This window comes from Macrobrachium nipponense, chromosome 1, assembly GCF_015104395.2.
Source record: "Macrobrachium nipponense isolate FS-2020 chromosome 1, ASM1510439v2, whole genome shotgun sequence".
NCBI classification, from domain to species: Eukaryota; Metazoa; Arthropoda; class Malacostraca; order Decapoda; family Palaemonidae; genus Macrobrachium; species Macrobrachium nipponense.
The window spans coordinates 125,758,270-125,782,042 of record NC_087200.1 but is presented as its reverse complement, the minus strand read 5'-3'; the positions used below and the strand labels follow the sequence as shown (position 1 = coordinate 125,782,042).

At 39.6% G+C, this 23,773-nt stretch overlaps 1 protein-coding gene and 1 long non-coding RNA gene across 6 annotated transcripts in view; one reads left to right on the top strand and one right to left on the bottom strand.

Annotated features, from left to right (window-relative positions):
* The window catches only part of LOC135219602 (mucin-2-like), a 95,988-nt gene that overhangs the window by 7,500 nt on the left and 64,715 nt on the right, over positions 1-23,773 (bottom strand). The gene's annotated exons all lie outside the window — the stretch shown is intronic.
* LOC135219603 (uncharacterized) overlaps positions 8,671-23,773 on the top strand; it is a 125,101-nt gene continuing 109,998 nt past the window's right edge. Inside the window, exon 1 of the long non-coding RNA XR_010315469.1 lies at positions 8,671-8,989. This is a non-coding gene — a long non-coding RNA (uncharacterized LOC135219603). The remainder of the gene's footprint in view (positions 8,990-23,773) is intronic.

The window sequence follows — 23,773 nt, the reverse complement described above, 5'->3', positions numbered from 1 at the left end:
ACCTGCCACTACAAGCTGTTGCATAAGACTCCCTTTCGTCATACAAGCTCTAGTAATCTGCGTTTTTGCAGACTCACCTATGCATTCCCTGCGTCATACAGACGTTTGGTAAGCTATAACAGCAGTTGGTTAACCGTGGTCACCGGTTTAATACACCTACATGATTCTTTTATGTGTGTGTGTGTTTTTTTTTTTTTTTTTATACCTTTCGTGAGAAACCATGTTCATGGATCGCTGCACCACAGAGCATAAGATTTTCCCACATCCAAAGTTTGTTTCTTAGCCTACATTTCACAAATCACAAGGTTTTTATTTCTCCCTTCTTTCATCCGTATATGCTTGGTTAATTGTTTCACTAGAAACCTTTCCCCTTTGGAGGGGTGGCTCTCAAATATTTCGGGATGGGGTTGCCCGCCCCATGGCAGCTGGGGTTCTGGTTGTCACATCCAAACAATGACAGAACCTACAATGTTGAACTTTGCTGATCGGACAGCAAGATGAATTGCTTATATATATATATATATATATATATATATATATATATATATATATATATATATATACATCAAGCTACAAATGTCCTTTAATATCCTTTAATGTCCTTTAATATCTAATTCGCTCTACCTTGGAATTAATATATTTTCATATATGCTTAACCGAAGGGGAATTTTTATTAGGAGATAATAGAATTGCCGGCTCCCGGGCGTGAACCCATGAAACCATACAAATCCAGGACGTCAGTGAAGCTTTTACCCACTCTACCACCGCAAGAGGCTATAAGTAGATGCCGTCTCTCACCCTCAAATACCTTTCGCGCTCAGGTATTCGTTGATTTGGAGCCAGCAGCAACCCACCTCGACCTCGGTAGTGTTGTAGTGCTTTTGACAGCACGTAGCCATTATATAAGTCATATCACATTACTGTGATTCCAATAGGTACATACATCGAGCTACAAATGATCTGTATATGAATCGCGGTAATGTGATATGACTTATATATATAATATATATATATATATATATATATAATATATATATATATATATATATGTATGAATATATATATATATTCTATATTTATATATATATATATATATATTTATATCCTATATGTGTGTGCGCGCGTAATTAAAGAGAGAGAGAGAGAGAGAGAGAGAGAGAGAGGAGATGAGAGAGAGAGAGAGAGAGATGTTGTTACGGATGCCCTAATACGAATTTGCTCTGAGTAAAACAGATTATTTGATGTAGAGGAATGAATAAACGAAATGCAGTGCAATTCTTCGCAATCTCAGCTGCGGGAGGGTTTAGTAACCCTAGCTTATTGCGCCACCATATTTCGTATTAATGATTGCTTAGTCTTGCCTTGGTTGTACTGAAAAACCTCTGTGTCATTCTGACTCTTGTTTTGTTTACAGTTTTTTATACTTTTTTTCGAATAAGCTTAGTCACTCGTTTCATTCCTCCACATGAATCTGCAGTAGGTTTTGTGTTTTCTTTTATTTTGTCGTTTATATTTCGATTAGGCCTTTGCTCCATTCCCCATTATTCAAGCATCCAAAGATTGATTAACCAAAGTTTCGACACAAACTGACGTTTTTTGTCGTGCTGTCGTCATGAATGAAGTTGATCTTATTTTGACTGCCATCTAGCGAGTTCCCGGGGCATCGCAAAATTAACCTTCAAATTTAACTTTAACAAATAATTCAAGCTCGAAATCATCAAGATTTGAAAATAAGCGACCTAGCAAGAAAACCATCAATCAGTATACAGAATTAAGAAAATATATGAATAAAGACCTACACTGATTGAATTAATTTACACCGTAGAGTACGCATCCCTCAAGAGGCGCCAAAATGGTGACGCCAATTTTATGGCAGCGTAGTCGGCTTCCCGAACAAGTACAAGGTCAATTTGTGTGTGTCTGTCTTCTGTACGGCTTCTTGTAAGGTCTCTGATAACGTGAGGTATGGTAAAGGCTTGAGAAATAGAGACAGAAAGAGAAGGCGTCTTGGAGTTGTAATTAATATACTATAGGTGTTGGAGGACGTATATTATATAATTTGGATCTTTCGTTTGAAGATAAACCAAAACTACTGACTAAATTATCGTTCACAATTGTACTGTTACTTTGCCTCTGGATAGTGGAAGGTTATAGGAATATGAAAAAAAAAATATAGGCACCAAGGACAGAGTTCCACAACCTGGAAATAAGAGCAAAAAATCACCGAAAATAGCAATCCAGTGACTGTTATTCTTTACCAAGTAACTCTACAAAGAACATAAACTCACATAAACACATTACGTCATCAAAATAAAGATATTGAAATAGCATGTATAGTGCTATTATAATTATAGTCTAAAAATATCCAATACAATGTATTGCGCGTGGGGTAATTCTGTCACGCAACCTTACTTAGAAATACCATTGCAATGCTCAAATCAACCTAGTCTAAAGACCATCTCATTACATCGCACCCGCTACCAGGGTGACCAGATGTCCCTTATATGTCCCGTGTCGACCTCCCCGGTACGCCTTTTGTCCCGTATTTTCAGTATTTGAAAAAGAAAAATACAATATACTATACTCTGTTTTTTTCCATCTGTCCATTCGCCTGTGGTGTTTGCGTATGGTAACACTGCGTCCCGGACTTTTAATAGTTACACTGTGTAAGTTTTAGGTAAATAAAAGGATATCTGGGTGTACATTTACAAATGAAAAGTGTTTTAATAATTTACTGTTTGCGAATTACACCGTTAATATTCGAAATAGGATATCGTTATTATTGTTGAATGTAAGCTGAATGTAACCATCTAAAGCCCGGGACGCAGTGTTACCATACGCAAACACCACAGGCGGATGGACAAATGGAAAAAAACAGGGTATAGTGAAATTTTGCAAAATACGGGGTAAAGGCGGCCGCCCAACATTGGCAACAGTGCAGTCTTGGTATTTGTTTTTCTAAACATAAGGCAGCATGTCCGTCAATAAGTGCAACAAAAAAGGGAAGCGAGAATGTACTTTAGACCAGAGTGGTAAAATGACAGTGATTTAAAGCAATGGCTCGTCCCCCGAAACAACAAAAGCGGAGCACACTGCAAAATATGTTCGAAGGGTTACAGCATTACACACGGTGGACTGAGTGATGTGCGACAGCATGGATCAACACAGTAGCACAAATCAAATAAACAGGCAGCTTCAGCTGGAACAGTTTTAGCAATAAGATTATTTTTCCCAGCAAAAAATTCTACAGAGGCAGAAAAGGTATGATATATATGTATATATATATATATATATATATATATATATATATATATATAATATATATATATATATATATATGTGTGTGTGTGTGTGTGTGTGTGTGTGTGTGTGTGTGTGTGTGTGTATTACCTCTCCAATTTAGGTGTCCCTTATTTCATTTTAAAATCTGGTCCCCTGCCCACTACAGTAGTATTGAGAGCAAGACAACCTCTTTCCTCTCACAGCTAAGCTTCTTTCGAAACTGTCAATATCATTCCGTCATTAATTCAGTGCATTGTCTCCTTTGTGTCTTCTCTAAGAAGATGAAGAAGAAAAAACTAAATAAACTGGATCTACTTATATTGCCCAAAACGTTAAACTCTCCATTCTGTTATCTGCCGAAGTAGTGCAACAGGTTCATTGCCTACTCAGGAATTCAGGTCACTAAGCCATCAAAACGATTATCATGAATTTCCCTCAGACTGGAATTCAGAATAGTCCTTTCACCCACCGTCGTTTCAGTTTTCCGTAAAAGAAAACTATTCTGCCAGCTTTGTCTATCTGTCCTCCCTTAGATCTTAAAAACCAGAGGCTAGAGGGCTTCAAATTGTTATGGTGATCATCCACCCTACAATCATTAAACATATCAAATTGCAGCCCTCTAGCCTCAGTAGTTTTTAAAATTTTATTTAAGGTTAAAGTTATCCATAATCTTAGTACTTCTGGCAGCGCTATAGGTGCCAACAACATAGGACACCACCGGACCGTGGCTGAGTTTCATGGGCCATGGCTAAAGGCCCTCATGCACTGAACGATTGCCGTTATCGACAAACGCACACACTATTCAGACAGTATGAACGACCTCCGCGCCGATTTCAGTCTGAACAAAGACATGGCATCCTTTCTAGAACAGACGCGCTCTACCCATACATTGAATGACCTATAGGTTAGCCCCTACCCCTGTAGTATCCGTTACTGCACTGTATAATGATATTCATGTGGATAGATTGTGTTTATGTTTTTCTGTAGTGAGTATAACTCTTCATAATTTTATATTAATCTACCTGCCTTCAATCCCTGTCCTAGTCAACTGGTTTTTTTCTGTCTTCAACAACTTTAAACCTGACTGAATTCTTCTTCACTATGAACATTATAATACGTAGTTTGCTGTTAATTATCTAATTAAATGCCAAATTACATTATAATGAGTACAACACTTTGTTCACTTCTCTCTCTCATTTCTATTCATTTATTGCAGTAACTTCTTATAAATTACTAAATAATTACTTCAGTCTAAACATAATAATAATAATAATAATAATAATAATAATAATAATAATAATAATAATAATAATAATAATAATAATAATAATAATAATACACAGTCATTTTACACGGTAATTTTATGAAGAGTACAGTGTAAACAGTCCACTCCTCACCAATATTATTAACTTTAAGTAAGCTATGACAAGAATTGACGGAAACATTACATGTATATTTCAATCATGCTATTTATATTATTTTTCCTTTTGATACGGACGATATACTTGAAATGAATAAAGTTTAATACTAGTGTGACTGAGAAATGGACAAAATAACAGATGATAAAAGTCCCCCATTACTCACTCCATTTTCTATAATTTAGGATACTCGGGCTAGGTGACATCATCACCTGCACGTGAACAAACTTATTCTTTACTAGGCTGAAGCCACCATCGGGCAGAAAACTTGATTGCGCCGAGAACACTTCGGCACATTTTCTCCTAGTGTCTTTTCAATATTACCTCAGTATCTTATACAAACCTTCCGTGTTTTAATGTCGAGAGCAAATTCATAAATCATATTTCAGAAGTTTTTAGTAGGGCACCTTAAGGGAAAAGTAAGATGTTTAGAAAGTTCTTAAGACATTTATCACTAGCTACATACCAGAAAACCCACAATCAATCAATCAATCACTAGCTACATATCTACAAATTGCTCACGTTTTCAGTTCTTCTTATACCACACATTTTTATTTTATTTATTATTATTTTTTTTTACATCAATACTTCACTTTCAAAGAGGAGACTTTACTCAACAAGTCTTTCATACTCCAACCTTGATAGCCACACAGGCTCCTATTTTCCTTCCAATTTTTTTTCGCGCACATCATGCCACCTGTTTGGCATCATCTGCTCTGACTCCCATCGTCTCCCATTATGCCATCATCTGAAACACTCCTAAATGCTAATAAAGACATGCAGCTTTCTTGTTCACGTTTAGTACTCAACTTTCTCCTCTTGCAAACACTATAAAACTCTTTCAGTAATCTCTAGCTTTTTTTTTTTCAACTAATCCCAAGCATTATCATATTGTCTGCAAAAGTCTGCCACTCCATTCACAGACCATTTACTTTTTACACGACGAAATTTCTATCATTTCTATGGACAGTTACATCAAGATAATTCAAATTACAATTTCTTTCTTCCTCTACAGTAAATTTTATAGAAGTAACTAAATTATTGAGATTATTAAGGAATTCCTCGAGATTTTTCGTGAACTGGCCAATCAGAAGATATCATCCACATATCTAAACCAAATAACTTTTTGGGGCAAAATTCTTGGTAAGAGTCTTCCAAAATCAACTAACATTGCCTCTTTTGTTCATTACTACTCCAATCACCATCAAAATGTTAAATTCTCTGTTTTTTCTGGGATGTTCTTAAGGGCTTTTACGTGTCTGTAACCCGCAGTTTATTGATGCTGAAATTAAAACTATTTATGATATTGCATTGAAACTTAAATACCCAAGGACTTTATAGATGTGGCATGGAAAAGAGCTAGAAAAACATTTTATTCAACTAATGACAAACTTGAATTTAGTAAGCATAACATTCTAAAATTACCCTATGATGAAAGTTTTTAGATATTCCTAGAATTTTAAAGCTATTTAACATAAATGTTATTTTCAGTAATATTAATGTCAAGAGTTTAATAATAAAAAATTCTCCTAAAGATCTTCCAGGCTGTACATATGAAATTCCTTGCAAAAAGTGTGATAAGTCTATTACGGACAGACGGGTAAATCTCTTTCACAACGTCAAGCAACAAATCAATATTCTGTGAGAATTGGGCAAATATCGATGCATTATTCGTACATATGAGAGATTTAGACCATCCTATTAACTGGAGTCAAGCAAGAGCCTTAATCCCATGTAATGACACAGTTAAAAGGAATATCATTGAATCTTGTTTCAATCAAGTCAAATAATAGAAATATTCTAATTTAAGTCTTGGTTTTTTATTTAAACTTGATACTTTTCATTATAAAAAAAAGTTGTAGATAAATATAAGCAACAAATTAATATATTCGAGTTTTTACATGTTTTGGACTGTAAAGAATACTTTGTAGTTTCGGTTAGGTTTGTGACCGTGTGATATCCGATAATCCTGGATTATCTCTTTTAATTTTTACCCTTTTGACAATTAACCATCTGGTATTCTTGGTCTTGTTTTGTACCTGAGACCTTAATCTCTAATTGTACTTCATTAACTCCTTGACAATGTCTGAGTAAAGACGAAAGCGCTTGGATTTTCTGACTTTATTTTTATTTTCCTGTGGTATTCCGCTTATTTATGAAGTCACGTTGCATCTACAGTGATTTTTTAAGCATATATATATATATATATATATATATATATATATATATATATATATATATATATATATATTATCTATATATATATTTATGTGTGTGTGTGTATACATATATTAGCAGGCAGAATCTCCTGAAAACAGATGCGGATGGTAACCTCCTTCCTTAGAGATTCAAACCATAGACTATAGAACCATTTTAGATCAACGCTAGACCTTTAATTTCGAATCCCCAAAGAAAGGTTCATGTTACTTTAAATTTTTAGGCAAAACTGCCTGTTTGAAGTATGTACATAACCTCAACCCCACTGACACGAGGGTTGAATTTGCCCAAGCAATGCAGGTTGTTCGGGAAATGGGAAAGGGTCTCATCATTATTAGAGGTGTAGTGGTACCTCGCATCTATTCGTACTACCTACAGTCGCACACCGGTTCCTCTTTATTGATGCTTCTAATAGGAATGGGTTAAGCGACGGCCTACTGCTTTAATCGTCAATGGTTTGAATCCCCAATAAAGGAGGTTACTGTATCATATATATATATATATATATATATATATATATATATATATATATATATATATATATATGTGTGTGTGTGTGTGTGTGTGTGTGTGTGTGTGTGTGTGTGATAAAACAGGATACGTCTCAAGTACAAAAGGCCCATTGAAACATTCTACTTGATAAGCATGGAAGTTAGTCCACCAACATATAGACCTATAGACCTTAGCTTTAAACCAGAGTGTTTTAAGGGGCCTTTTATACTTTACACACACACACACACACACACACACACACACACACACATATATATATATATATATATATATATATATATATATATATATATAATATATATATATATATATATATATATATATATGTATATATACTATACATACTACGTGTAGGTCCTGACTGGCTTCAAAATTATTTTTAAATCCTTTACAAAGTTTTTCGTCAGTGGCTAAGAAATAAATTTTGAACTGGTCAGGTGGGCCTAACGAGTATGTTGTTTCTTTATCAGTGGTATGAGTGATATATAAATATCGTTCAGAATGGTATACACACACACACATACACACACACACACAAATATATATATATATATATATATATATATATATATATATATATATATATATATATATATATACAATCTACGTGTAGGTCCTGACTGGCTGCAAAATGATTTCTAAATCATTTACAAAGTTTTTCGTCAGTGCTAAGAAATAAATTTGGAACTGTCAGGACCGACACGTACAATATTAGCTTAGAAATACTGTTGCATCTGATCGGGGCCTAACGAGTATGTTGTTTCTTTATCAGTGGTTTTTGAGTGATATATAAATATCGTTCACAATGGTACACCCGCACTCACATATAGTATATTATTATATATGATATCATATTATATATATATATATGATTAATATTATATATTAATATATAATAAAACATTTACTGGGTGCATGATGGGTTCTGTTAGACTAAGTTATTAACTGTTAAAACTCGGAAACAGGTCACTGCCTAAAAGCATATCAATATACGTAGGTAGATACGTTAGGAAGAACAGATATCTGTTAAACGTAAACTAAACTCATGATAATAGCAGAAAGGCTTTGTGGAATTTGTTATAAAGAAACCTAGGTAATATCAATATCATTTTCTTTTCTCTTGAAGTCACTTCTGAATTAATCTTGTTTACATGTGATGGTGAAATCAATTTGTGTGGAATCGGATTAACGATTCTTATTGTATTTAAAAGTTTAAGATTTAAAAAAAAAAAAAAAAAAACGTTTTTAGAGAAGGTTGAATATTCTTCATGCGTATGAAAATGAACAAATGTTCATTTGTTTTTAATGAATTCCTTGCTAGTGGCGTGGCGTGTAGCAAAGAGTTCGAGGTTGTGAGTCAGTGCTGTTTTCTATCGTACATTGGTCACCTGTGAATCATTAGCAATATTTATAAAAAAAATTTTACAGTGGAAATGCTAATATTGCATGAACAGTTTAAGTACTTTTCCATGATCCGAGTGCTCTCTTCAGAGAAGACTCCCAAGGGATAGGCTAGAGATGACATAGGCTAGCTACCTACTTTAGAAAGCAGCTTCCAGGTAAGGATTAGCCTACTTACTACTATTTCCCCAATCAGGTAAATTTCACAAATTTCCTGTAGGCCAAATGAATTTACCTACTATTAAAATATCGGTTGTTACTTACTTTAGTATTTATCTGATAGATTTTGATGTTGTTCGCTAGGTAGTGGCTTAGCCTACTAGCCTATACCTTAGCCTAATACCTACTAGGCCTAGGTAACAATTTGGGTGACCTTCATGGGGAACCAGGATTTAGGTATGGGCAAGGAATACATGCATGATTAGATAGTCTATTAATTGACACTTTAAACTCATCATACCACATACCCTAAATTTCCATAGGTTAACCTAACCTAGGGGCCACATCTTACCTGTTTGGGAGTAGGTCAGAGCCTAACCAGACTTAGATTGGGTACCTATTCTCTGTTTTTTTTTCATCTGTCCATCCGCCTGTGGTGTTTTTGTATGTTAACACTGCGTCCCGGGCTTTAGATAGTTACGCTAATTGTAAGTTTTAGGTAAATTAAAGGCTATCTGGGTGTACATTTGTAACTGAAAAGTGTTTTAATAATTTACTGTATGCGAATTTCACCGTTAATATTCGAAATAGGATATTAATATAATTGTTGAATGTAACTATCTAAAGCCCGGGACGCAGTGTTACCATACAAAAACACCACAGGCGGATGGACAGATGAAAAAAAAAACAGAGTATAGGTACTATAGGTAGATCAGATTGTTAGCTATAATGTCAATCACAGAATGAAATGGTGATGTAGCCTATCCTAACCAAACTTAGTAATGCCATCAAGCATTGAATGAAATACAGGGATGTAGCCCAACCTAACCTAATGTAGATCGTAGGGTCCCATTTGATTTGGGCATTCAACTTAGCGGTAGATCTAGTGTACCTATCCGCGGCGGCCCAGAGCATGGCAGTTGCGGTTTTTCTATGCAGTTTTACCTCCTGAACAAGAATTTTAAGTAATATTTATTCGGACGACTGTAATTAATTTCCAGGGGCCAGTACTAAAGGTAATACTTCAGAAGCACTCCGCACTGTTTATTAAAATAAATAATCACCTACATGGAAAGAGCATGTGAAAAGCAATATAAAAAGTATATTCATTATATGAGAGATTGAACGGGGTGGAATTAAATGAGCTTGATAAGTTTTTACCTTGAATTTTTCCTTAGTCGGGAGAGGTGTTTCCTCTACGGTAATGTTTACTTCTAATGAGCCCTCTAACTTACTTTCTTATGCAAACAAAAGCAGTTCCAGTTACTTATTATTGGCTGAGAGGTGTGATATCGTTATGACGTCATGGGTTTCATAACCAATTACGAACGACTGTAGTCGAAAACCAAGTTTCACTAGCATTTGACTGAGTACTCGAATAATGAAGCAAAAACCGGCATTTTGTCTTCCTGTAGCTATGGCAGAGGCAGTGGCTGGCCCTTCTGGCATTAATATTGACAGAGACCTTCGATTTCCTATCGATTGTTTGCAGTGCAATGTGGGTTACAGTGAATTTTATCATTATTTGTCTAGTGGTAGTAAAGAAGTTGTGATTGAATGTGCTCAAAGACATAATTTAATTCTAAAGCAAAAAAACTGCGAGTGTTGTGGAGCTATTTGTCGGATTGACTACAACAGGAACGCCTTTAGGTGTGATCCGCCACGGTACGTAGCCTTACTGTAACCCCTGTGGCTAGCGCGCGCAGCGCAACATTTCCTCTTGCCGTGCTTGCCAAGAATCTTTTATTATGCGGATAAGGCGCGAAGCGCCGTTCCGCCATGGCCTTACTGATAGCATACATAAATCGATCGTCGCGGATATGTAGTCGCTCCCTACTTTGTTTGTTGTTGTTTTGGTATTGCCGCCATATTGGTTTTGGTGTTCTTCCGCCGATTTCGGTCGATGGTCGAGTCGCTGTGTTTAGTACTGGCCCTTGGGGGTTAATTACAGTCGTCCGAATAAATATTACTTTAAATTCTCGTTCAGTCGGTAAAATAACATAGGAAACCGTCAATTGCCATAGTCTAGGCCACCGTGGATTGCTTCTGTAGAAATACCAACTTGGCTTGGCACAGGGCACAAAGACTTAGCTAGGCTGTATGGTGCAAGGTAGTCTAGCTATACAGGGGTGGATCGCGACCTAGTTCTCCCCAACTTAGTCTAATGAGGTACAGATGGTTATTCCTCCTATGTTGATATCATTGGCTATTTTATGGTAACTTTCCTCATCTTTGTCAGACTCCAGTTTAATACTGTCAGCTCTTTCTTTCCTTTTTCTCTAGATCAGATTAAGTAGCACACATATTTTTCTTTATGCACTTTATATTTCCATCTCGTCTTATGGTAAAACTGTACTTTAGTTGCATGGCCTGATTTCTGACAGTTGCCAACCTGGAAAAGTTACAGCCTTTTTTGGGTAGGCCAGCCTCCCCCCCTCCCCCCCAGCTAGGTCAAGGTACGATGCCGTAAGTTAGGTTAAGTAGGTAAGATCTGGTTAGGTCAGGACCTGGCATTATAGGAAAGATTATGACCATTTATGTATGAGGAACCTGTCCCAGTCGACACTTGATGGAAATCAGGTCTCGCAATAAAGTAAAATTTTACTTTTCTTATTCACAAATTTATAAATGACATGTCATGATATATTATTCATCTATTTTTATGCATGACACTTACCTGGCAGGTATATATATAGCTGTATTTTCTGAAGTCCGACAGAATTTAAAAAACTTCCGACACACGCAGTGGTCGGTCCAGGTGGTTAGTACCCATTCCCGCCGCTGGGAGGCGGGTATCAGGAACCATTCCCATTTTCTATTCATAAATTTTCTGTCGCCGGTACTGAAAACACCTGTTTTCAGTACCGTCCGGCTTAGGATTTTGGAAACTTCATTTGCCGCTAAGTATCCTAATTGTCTTTTAATTTATTTACTTGGATTTGTGGCTAGGCATACGCTATCTTAAATTGATTTGAATTTGATTCATTTTTGCATAAGATATCTGAATCTAGTGAGGCTAGTTTCAGAGGGTGTTTTCTGCAAAGATAGGGTGTGGCTACCGAAAGCTTCGGTAGTTCCGCACTTGGGGGGCGCAATTAATCAGTAAACATGTCTATTTCCGTAAGGAAAAAAGTATGATTCGTATGTACGCAATTAATCAGTAAACGTGTCTAATTCGTAAGGAAAAAAGTTTGTTTAGTATGTACGCAATTAATCAATTACGAAAGTTCAGGTAGTGATACGCTAACCTTCCGGTAGACTTTATTCTGCCTAACGCTGTAGTATGGCCTACGGGTTATGACTATGTCTGCGAGAGGTGATCGCTCTCCTTCATTGTTGTGAAGAGTTCTACTTCTGTTTTTGTTACGCCTAACCCTGTAATGTTGCCTTCGGGCCCTAAAACAGTGTCTGTAGAGGTTATTGCCCTTTCTCTTATACTATTTCGATTCGTAACTTAGAATTGAAAGTGCTTGCTTTAGAGAGCAATAGTGAAGTGGCTAAGTGCAGTGACAGTGCCCCTTGTGTAGTGGAGGGTGCGTCAGATCGGCCTTGGAACGCCTCTAGGTCTAGACCTCTGTCGAACTCCCAGAACCAGGGAGAGGGCATGTCGAAAGCCGAAGGAGGGTTACAGGGAACCCCACCGATCTGGCGTGCCTTCGGCAGTTTCTTGATGAAAATCCCCAGACTGCCAAAGTGCGTGCACATGCACGAATCCTGAAGGATTGCTTCTCGTCCTCCTCCCCCGAGGCGTCCTCCCCGCACAAGGGTTGGAGCTCTCGGAAGGACTCGCGCCCTCTATCTAAGAAGCTTTATAGAAGGAGGACGCTTCACGTCCCCTCTCCCTCGTTATGTGTTTCAGTGAGAAGTAAGAAGGCGAAAGTTGCCTGATCACGTGTACGTCTTTCCACCAAGAAATATGAAAAAGAAGGCAGTTTCTCTCGCTTGTTTTGACGCCTGTCAGGAGCGTGACGCTTTTCTGCACGCTTATTTGGACGATCGGCTTGAACAGGACACTCGGATGGACGCACGCACCAGTGGACGCGAGCGTCCTCGCCAGTGGGCCGCCGAGCGCGCACCAGGACGCCGAGCGTCCCCGGACGCCGAGCGCCCTCGCCAGTGGACGCCGAGCGTCCTCGCCAGTGACGCCGAGTGCGCACCAGAACGTTTCTGTTGAACTCTTCAAGCTCTTGTTTAAGATTTGAGCCTCAAGAAAGTGAACAGAACTTCGTCTTCGAAACCCAGCAAGACCTCGGGTTTGTTCGTGAATTGAATTCAAGAGGTCTCTGTCAATATTATATTGCTTTTCGCAAAGGTGGATGGAGTTAAGGAAAGCTCAAGGGAAGATCTCATTTTCTCTACCTCAGTCAAGACTTTGAGATAAGACAATTACGGGTTATGTAAGGCTCGACGTCCTGAACGTCAGGATTTTTCGGCAACGTTCAGTAGGATTCTTGCAAAGGCACTCATCAAAAGGACGCTCTTCAGGAAAGCGCAAGACAGGACTTCCTTTGCCATACTGCCAATAAATTTAAAGCTTTTTAGACCATCTGAAAGGGTTTTTTCAGATGATAGATTTTTGTTAGTTTCTAGTCGAGACTTCCATGCCGATTGAACATCGTCGTTCTACCTACCGTAAGCCCAGTCTCTTAACAGGATTCTTGTCCCTTCCTTGTTTGAGACGGAAATCGAAAAATAAAAGGCGTCGACTTCCTGGATTACGTTTTGTCAATTCATGTTTCTTTCCCCCATTGACAATATACTATAGTTTTTGTCAAGTAAGTGGGTCTCCCCCTCATTGACAAAATATCTCTCTGTACCGTTAATGGGTTAGTTCTCATTGACAAACATCTCATTAACTTGATATTGCGTAAGCGAATAAGGACAAGGTTCGGAAGAGCTCTCATTCCTCATTCGCAGACCTCGTACAAGAAATAGACTTGTAGACTACGTCAATGAACGCTTATGTCCAGTATCTTAAGAAGCTTGAGCTGTCTGCTTCGATTCTCTAAGTTTTGTTCATGAAACTTGCCTGTCAGATATGTATGTAGCTGTATTTCCGAATTCAGCTATATATATGTCTGCCAGGTAAGTATGAAAAAACTTGATTGTGATATATCATTTTTTGCCTTGCGTTATTTTACTACTGGTTGGTTCAAGTCATATACGCTTGCTGTAGTTACCGCTTCGGCGGGCAACCGAGAGCTCTATTGGCTATTATTTTAAGGACATTTAATCGTTACTTCCTAGCCTTCCGGGAGTTTCCGATTTATCTTTTACCGATGTATGGTAGTGTTCTGACGACACAAACGCATCTATATATTTAGCGTTGTCGGTTGCGCTTAAATATACCAGTTTCAGAGTCTTTCTGCTCAATAAATAACGGACCGATCTCTTCGTAGAATAGGGTAGCTGGCAACCCAGACATAAAAGTTAGAGACGACGTTCGTAAGCTGCTGGCGGCTGCTGTCACGCTGTGTCTGACTCTGTCCTCCAGTCCATCCGAGCCAGTAACAGATCGTGCGCTGTCATGCGCGGTAGGTTACGTCTCTCTCTCCTGCGGGATTGACTGACTAACCTATCTCTGTGCTAGCGGTTGCGTCTCTCCTGCGGGATTGACTGACTAACTGTTTATCTGTCCTACAATCACGGACTTTAGCCTACGATTGAGGGGATTTCTTACGTGAATGAATAAACATTGCATTCGTTTGCTTTACTATGTTCAACAGAGTTATCTCTTAATCCTTTCGGTTCTCGTTACCGCACGGTATAGAACTACAGTCTACCGCAACATTGCACTTTTATATGCTCTCCTGCTTAGGCAACCGCAGCCTTATTAGGGAAGTAAGCATACTCGGGGAGGGAATGGATGAGCTTGCTGGGGACCATTTCCTTCCTGAAGAAGTTTGTTTCCCCGAATAGACTGCAATGCAGACAACAGTTTTTTACTACCGGGATACTGAAATATTATTCAAGATCTAGGAATGATTCTGTACATCTCTCAGTGCGTCTATCACCTGAGGTGATAGAAAGAAGGTGCCGGACATCTGGGTAGGGTTTCAGATGTCCTGGATCTTAATCTGAAAGAAGTAAAAGCGATTCGGTAGTCCCTCCAGTCCTCGAAACGAGTTTTTGGGACCAGTGGTCCAGATCAACTCTGATATTCCACAGCTCTCTCATATCTTAAGAAGTATCTTCTCTCGGTCCCTGTTCGAGTTTACGAGAAAGAGCCTATTATAACAACAGGCGTAGAATGTAACGATCATCTAGAGGTTCGTTACAGGATTGCAAAAGTCCGTACGAATCGTCTCGATCGACGGCAGCAACGATAGATTACTAACATGCTAGGTATTTTAATTAAGTGGTGTTCTTTTTATGGTTGTCTGAGAGGGTTATTTCCTCTTCAGTATGTGAAGTGTAATGTGTTACGTTAGCTTTGTGTGTGGTTCAGGTGGTCTAACTTATCCTAGCATGAATGCCCCTGGTAAGAGAGGGCTAGGGTTTCCTGTCAACAAATTGGTCCCGTCCAGTTGTCAGACCCTTGTTGTTAGCTTTCTCAACAAACAGGTCACATCCTAGTTGAGAGCTACTAAGGTTTAGCAGGCTAAGAGGCAGGACCTACGAAGTCAGCTACCTTAGCAGGTAAGGAACTTAATAAATAATTTTAAAAATTAGTTTAATTTTTGAATTATGACGATGTTGCTGTCTGTGACCCACCTCCAAATGTGTCAATCAGCTATATATATACCTGCCAGGTAAGTGTCATGCATAAAAATGATATTGTTATGATACAATAAAGTTTTATGCATACTTACCTGGCAGGTATATATAATTAAATTCCCACCCTCCTCCCCTCAGGAGACAGGGTTTCAGAGAAAATCTGAGGAAAACGGGAATAGTTCCAAGTACCAGCGCCACGGGAACGTGGGGGAGATCACCTGAACTACCAGTGGTCTAGCGGTTGCCGAGAGTTTTGAAAATTCTGCCAGTGCGAACAGACAACAGAGAATGTTGTTTGACAGATTTGCATCTGTCAAACAACAAAGACCTTCATGATCATTGAGGTCTGTGGAATCTCGATTCTAGCTCACCATCTACTTTTTGTCTCGCCTGTTTTCTCGGAGTCAGACACTCCGTGCGAGATCAGGCGACTATAGTAGCCCTGAGTTTCTTATTGACGAAGTCGATTGCGGACGACGTTGGGTTACGTTGATACCCCCCCCCCCCACCCCCCTCAAGGTTTGCTTAGATTGTATCGCCCAGGCAGTCCAGACACTCATCCTTCAGCTAAGAATAGTGCCTTTTGGTCTTCAGGGTACAGCTTGCTGTCCTTGATTCGTCTGACTGGTCACTGGTCGTTCACCTGACTTTTAGTACAGACTGTGCATTTCCGGATCGAAGCTTTCAATATGGAACTTAAACGTAGTCTGAAGTTCTTGATGTCAAAGCATTCGAACCTCTCCTGCCTGTTAACTTCTTGCATGTGATCAGGAAGGCCTTCTTCTAACCACCCTAGATACGACAAAGAGGGTTAGTGAGATTTAAGCCATCGTCACAAGTTTTGGCTTTAGAGAACACAAGGCGGTGTGCTCTCTAAGCCTTTCGTTATGGCCTAAAATAAGATGGAAACCCTTTTTGTCCTTGGGCCAGGATCTTGGAAGCAAGGATGGCACAAGTTAGTGGGCAGGAGCCAGAGAGAGTCCTGTGCCCTGTCAGGTCTCTCAAGTTTTATCTACTTAAAATCAAGAAAGTCGAAGTCAGTCGGGCAATCTGCAGTGTTCCGAAAAAGGACCAGACTTGTTCCCATAATCGAAGGTACAACCTGGTTTTAGGGTTAAGGAGTTCTTTCAAAAAATGCTCCTTCATTGTGTTTCACAAAGATTTGAAATCTTTTTATCTGAATGCTCACGAGGTGAGGGCGCGGCCTCGAAGCATTTCAACAGAGCATGGCACTCAGCAACATCCTGAGTACCATGTTTTAGCGAAGCAACTCTGGGTTCACTTCACACTCCCTGCGAGATGTGAAGATGGCATATGATCTGCTGCTCGCTAGGGCCATACGTGTCTGCAGACACAATCTTGGGGGCAAGAAGTACCACTCATCCTATCCTGTAGAAAATGGTTAGGAAGAGCTCTTAATTTAGTTGTGGAGTCGCTGACAACGGCGACTTCTTAACTCTGAAGCCTTAGTTAACACACATTAACTTTGGCTAGGTTTGGTCAGGTAGTGATATATATAATTATATATATATATTTATTTTACTTCTTAGCCCTCATGGTATGGTCAATATGGTCTAGTCACATTGTGGTCACGCCCCCGTTGACAGATCATCTGGAGTGCACCAGCTTTATAGGTCTCTACCTCTGCTGGCAACTCTAGTAAAGCAGAAGCAGACTTGGGTGACAGTAATCACGAAGTCGGCTATGCTAACAGGTGGAACCAAGATGTAAATCATCTGCATGCATTTGTGTCCCAAAATCCTTCTATTCTGTCCTTCCCACCTCCAACGGTGGGGTTCAACTATATATATATCTGACAGGTAAGTTCATGAGCAAAATGATATTGTTATGATACAATAAAGTTTGTTCATACTTAACTGGCAGATATATATATATTCAGTACCCACCCACCTCCCCTCAGGGGACAGTGGAAATAAAAATTATGAATAGAAAATGGGAATGGTTCCGATGGATACCCGCCTCCCAGCGGCGGGAATGGGTACTAACCACCTGGCCGACCCACTGCGTGTGTCGGAAGTTTTTTAAATTCTGTCGGACTTCAGAAAATACAGCTATATATATACCTGCCAGGTAAGTATGCATAAAACTTTATTGTATCATAACAATATCATTTTCATTAATGTTGGAAACTCGGCACAAAATGCAGCTCAATTCCTCCCATCAAACTACTGAGATTAACCTCTTACGCCGATTGGACGTATTAAACGTTGAGTCAAAATGTCTCCCGTATGCCGATTGGACGTATCATACGTCGGCTCAAAAAAGTTTTTTTGAAAAATTTGCGGAAAAATACTTATAGGCCTTACCAGCCGAAAACTTTTGTATCCCGCGCCTTGGGGGATGCTGGGAGTTCACGGATCAAGGCGTTGTTTTGTTTACAATCGCTACGCAGGCGCGCAAGCGCGAATTTCTTTCTTATCGCACTAAAAAGTATCAGTGACACATCTCGGAAATTATTTCATCACTTTGACATAATTTTTGCACCATTTTAAATTATCCTTTACATGAAGTATTATATATGAAAATGTGTGCAATTTCATGTAAATACAACAAAAAAATACTCATGATTGTAGCTTTTATCAGTTTTTGAAATATTTCATGTAAATAACGATAAGTGCAAAATTTCAACCTTCGGTCAACTTTGACTCTACAGAAATGGTTAAGAAACGCAATTGTAAGCTAAAATTCTTATATTATAGTAATATTCAATCATTTGCCTTCATTTTGCAACAAATTGGACGTCTCTAGCACAATATTTCGATTTATGGTGAATTTATGAAAAAACTTTTTCCTCACGTTCGTGCGATACTCTTCCGATAAATTTTTTCGTGTGATTGTCCTAATGTTTGCATCCTTTTAAATTTGCCGTTACATAAAGGTTTTATATATGGAAATGTGCGCAATTTCATGCACAATACAACAAAAAACAACCCATAGTTGTAGCTTTTATCAGTTTCGAAATATTTTCATATAAATAACGTTAAGTGCAAAAATTTCAACTTTCGGTCAACTTTGACTCTACCGAAATGGTCGAAAAACGCAATTGTAAGCTAAAACTCTTATATTCTAGTAATATTCAGTCATTTACCTTCATTTTGCAACGACTTGGAAGTCTCTAGCACAATATTTTCGATTTATGGTGAATTTATGAAAAAAAAAAATTTCCTTACGTTTGCGCGGTAACTCTTCCGAAAAAATCAGAATTTTTTTGTGCGATTGTCGAAATGTTTGCACCATTTAAAATTAGCTGTTACATAAACTTTTATATATGAAAATGTGTGCAATTTCATGTAGAATACAACTAAAAATTATTGAAGGTTGTAGCTTTTCTCTTTTTTCGAAATATTTGCATATAAATCACGATAAATAGAAAAAAACCACGTTCGGTCAAATGACTCTACCGAAATAGTTGAAAAACGCAATTGTAAGCTAAAACTCTTACGGCCTAGTAATATTCCGTCATTTTTCTTCATTTTGAAACAAATTTGAAGTCTCTAAAACAATATTGTGATTTATGGTGAATTTTTGAAAAATATATTTACCTTCACTCCTCCGCGCGCCGATTCGCGGCCGCAAGTCTCCGAAATACGTACATCGCATTATCCTAATATTTGCTCTTTTTCATATTAGCCTTTTTATAGAGTTTCATATATAAAAATGTGCGCAAATTCATGAAAATACAATAAAAAATAATTGAAGGTTTGTAGCTTTTTCCATCTCCGAAATATGTGCATATAAAAAAATATATATATATAAATTTCGACATTCGGTCAAATTTAACTCTTCCGAAATGGTCGAAATCTGCAATTCTAATCTAAAAACTCTTACAGTATCGTAATATTCAATCATTTGTCTTAATTTGAACCAAATTGGAAGTCTCTAGAACATATTTAAGTAATTACGGTGAATTTTTGGAAAATAACATTTTTTTATGTCCGCGCGTTACGAATTCGTACATCATTTTGTGATAACATTTTTTCCAGTGTTGCTTTTATTGTTTTACTATGTATTTATATATCAAAAGGATTGCAATTTAGTGTACAATACAACGAAAAAAAAATTAACTCGTTAGCTTAGACCGATTTTTGCACAGCGTGATTTGAATACAATTATCTATGAATTTTTTTTTTTCGCTACCATATATCGCATTATTTACATATGATAATGATATCATTTTTCATTTCTGATGATTGCATACTAAACTTCAGGCAATGAAAAAAAAATGAGCAAAAATGAACTCTTAATCTCAAAACTAAGCGCGCTGTGATTTTTTGAAAAAATTATTTTTTCCTTTTCCGCGCTCACTCCAAACCGGCGCTGGCATACAGGAGAGGTTTTGATTTTTAGGGCTTCGGCGTAAGAGGGTTAACTAAAACCACAAGTTACAGTAAGGTATTGTGCCTCTTTCTTCACTAGCAAGCTTTGGAGCTTTTTTGTTGTTGGATTTTTTTTGTGAGGCTTGTTAAATTTTCCATTGTTCTTACACAAATATACACCCTCAGTCTTTACACATGGAAATACCTTCAGCAAAGTTGAAACCAGCCATTCAATTCTTAACAAGGTTTTTAAGCAGTTAACCACTGGTGGTAGGGTGGGTAGACTACCAATCCTTCTTCCTGACTACATTTACTTACCATGTGGCTGCTGGACATTTCGGACACTTCTTGCTTTACCTCTGTCTGACAAACCAGTTTTTGCATCACCCCACGTCACCTCACCAATCATCCTGGTTTTTCCTATGTGATCGTTCTTTGATTTTGAGAATAATTGTAACATCTCTGTATTTTTTGTGAATTTACATGATTCACTTATGCAAATCCATCCATGACTCATTACAGCCTAAGAGAAGCCTCGCGCCATGCATGTTTACCTGGGCATTGGCAATGTCCCTTGCAAACTCTTCCTCTCCCCCATAGCAATTGACCCTCATTCTTTGTACATTCATTGCTGCTGGCATGAGTACCCAGACTAGGCCTTTTGACCAGTTTCATGCTTGGCTGTTGGAGTAATGGGTGCTATTCACCAAGAAGAGGAAGTACAAGAGGAAGGCTTCCTGCAAGTTGTCAGATGGCTACATGCCTTTGGTGATGATGAGTGTTGCCAATCCTTGTATAGTTCCTTCCTTCCTCCCAGTTGAGGTCTCTCATTGCTACTTCTCAAGGATAAGTTACTTTCTCTTAAACTTCTAGTAATCTGTCAATAAAGAGTCTGAAAGGGGACGATTACCCCCAGGCAGTCTCTGTTCATTCTGAGTGGGGAGTGATCCCTCAGAATGAAGGGAGACAGCCTCACCTAACCCATCTATGTCAGGTTTATGGGAGGTACATTGCACATTGGGGAAACTTAAGGAGCTTGGGCCCTCCCTAGGTATGTACAGTTATCCATGAGTGAGGGTTATGATTTCCCACCTCAGCACTTCAGTGACTGCTTCCGCAACTGCTGCCTCCATAACCGTGACTATGGCTGTTTACAATGTTGACTGGAACCATGGCCATGACCGTGGCCACTATGCTAATTTGCTCGGCCTCGCTCCTATCAACCTCCATGCCCCCTCCAACATCCTCCTCCTCAGGGGATGTTCTCCTCCAAGCCTTGGTGGAGAAATAGAGAGACAAGAAGTCGAAGAAGAGACCACATAGTTCATCTTGATCGTTATGTTCCAGAACCATCTCCCCTTCTTCCAAAAGTCCTGTTATGATGACGAACAGAGGAAGAAGAGGTCGCTTCTCCCTATCATAGGAAGGAATGTAGGCCCTTGTACGAGCAGCCTTCTTCCATGGTAGAGGCATGCGGATCTCTCGGTTGCTCTCCCCACGTCCACAGACACGGAGACCATGCCACAGGATTCTCTGGATTCCTGTGACATGGGAACAACAGGTGCATGGGTATTGTCCAATACTTGTGTGTGTATTCCTGCTTCATAGAAGTCGTCTTCTAGGACTAGAGGAAAACATTCCACCTCTACATCAGGTGGTGCGAGTACCCATGTCTCCACGGAGATTCTCTTCAAAGAAGGTGCACAGGTTTTTCTGAAACCCAGTGCTACCAAAACCAAGTCTGGGAAGTCTTCACAGACTGGTCAAGGTTCTTCTGCAGCTGGACAGAATCCCATAGACTCCCGTGTCACCGGCCTGTGCGTATGGTACGGCATGTACAATGAGAGAGTGAGTCCACAGTGTGCACACGTTGCCTCACCCCCTACACGTTCCCACAAGGAAGCAGTGCCAGGATCCCAAAAAGGTGAAGTTGGCTTGTGGGCCTGCTCACTTGGAGAAGCAAAGGGAAGGTCCCCCATCCACTCATCTCCTGTAGGGGCCATGGCCTTGAAAAAGACTCCAGCACGTCATCAGGATACCTGGCATTCATGCCCATGTGTGCCACCTCCAAAAGACAGCCCTCTTGCACATTCATGCAAGTGTGCACACTCTCCCCGGGTTAATCCCAGTGCACGTTCACGTGGACGTGTTTGCTTGCCCAGACTCATGCAGACGTCGTTACCACAGGTTGACGACTGTCTGCAGTATTTCTCCCCTATCAGGGCTAAGCCTCTGGCAGGTCTGTGAACTGTGAAGGGTGCTCGTCATTTCTCCCCTATCAGGGCTTCAGCCTCTGGGAGGTCTGTGAGCTGTGAAGGGTGTAGGCCCTCCTCACCTGTCCCATCAACCTCCTGGGGTTATACCGGGAGGCATGAGTCAGAAGGGCCTAGGGCTCAAGAAGGGAAGCATTCGCCTTCCCTTCTCAGCCTGCCCATGAGTGTTTACATTCCTGGTTCAGTCTTATGATCAGATCGGTAGTATGCTTGAGTGGTGGAGAGGGGCACAGAGGGTTCAGTTGAGGGGTTCTCTCCTGCAACAAGTAGCCTAGGAGGACTATGACCTGGAAGGACTCAAAGGCCCTTTCCATCAGGACAGACAACCCTGAATTATATAGTACGTATGTTGGGGTCGTTAAACTGATACATCAGTATGTACTGTATAACGATCTCGGGGAAGAAACCATGGCCATTCTAGTGGATCGTCCTTCTGCCCTAGAAGCTTTCTTGGGACTGCTCAAGGAACCCAAAACTTCGTTGGGCCTGATCTGTGGTCTCCCTCGCCAGGAGTGCTTCTACATGCCTTCAGAGAAGTCACTGCCGGCCACACAGGTTGACGTGGACCTTGTTTGCTTAAGCCTGGGTCTGTCACTGTACCAACTCCATGTAGAAGTAGTCTCCCTCTTTGCAGCAGCAGTCAGAAGCACTGGAATTGACTGCCTTGGCAGTATTCCAGGCAGTGTCTTGGTTGGACAGCGTCCTAGATTGCTTCTTCATCTTCTGTGAGTTCAAGGAACCTTGGCGAGGAAGCAAGCTTTAAGAGACTAAGAGACTGATGCTTTCTGGAGATAGTACCATTTCCTACCTAGTCCACTAGACGAAGGGCCCCATGGGAATACCCTGTCTTTTTCTACCTTCCACCAGGAAGTGTGCACAACAGCATCCCTTTCAGCCCCCTTCCCAGGCTGGGAGAGCAGCCAAGGGTAAGAAGGGAGGAGAATGCTAGGGGTGGCGTTCCTCCCCACATGCTGCGAATGGTGAGGGGTTGCCTATCGAGCCATTGAGTAACACAGCAGCGATACGAAGTGGAGACCTTGGAAGTGAATGTCCTTCAAGAAGGATGTATCCTTCCATTTGAGTCTGCTCTACCTCTCACCAACCACCCGCTCCATCTCCAGACTTACATTTCCAGCTCTGAAGGATCTCACATTGCTTGGGGAAACGAAGGCAACATGAAGAAAGGCACTTTGGAAATTGGGACAGATCGATCTCTTGGCTTTTACAGCCATCTCTTTCTCATAGAGAAAGTGACAGAGGGATGGAGACCAGTCATAGACCTTTCTTCCTTAACCAATTAATTTTCCTGACTTTGTTCTCAATGGAAACAACACATTCAGTGCCTTCAGCCATCAGGGAGTGTGACTTCATGCTTCTAGTGGATCTGATGATGTGTATTTCCACACACTTATCCATCAGTCCTCATGCAAGTACCTTGGCTTTATCCCAAGAAAAC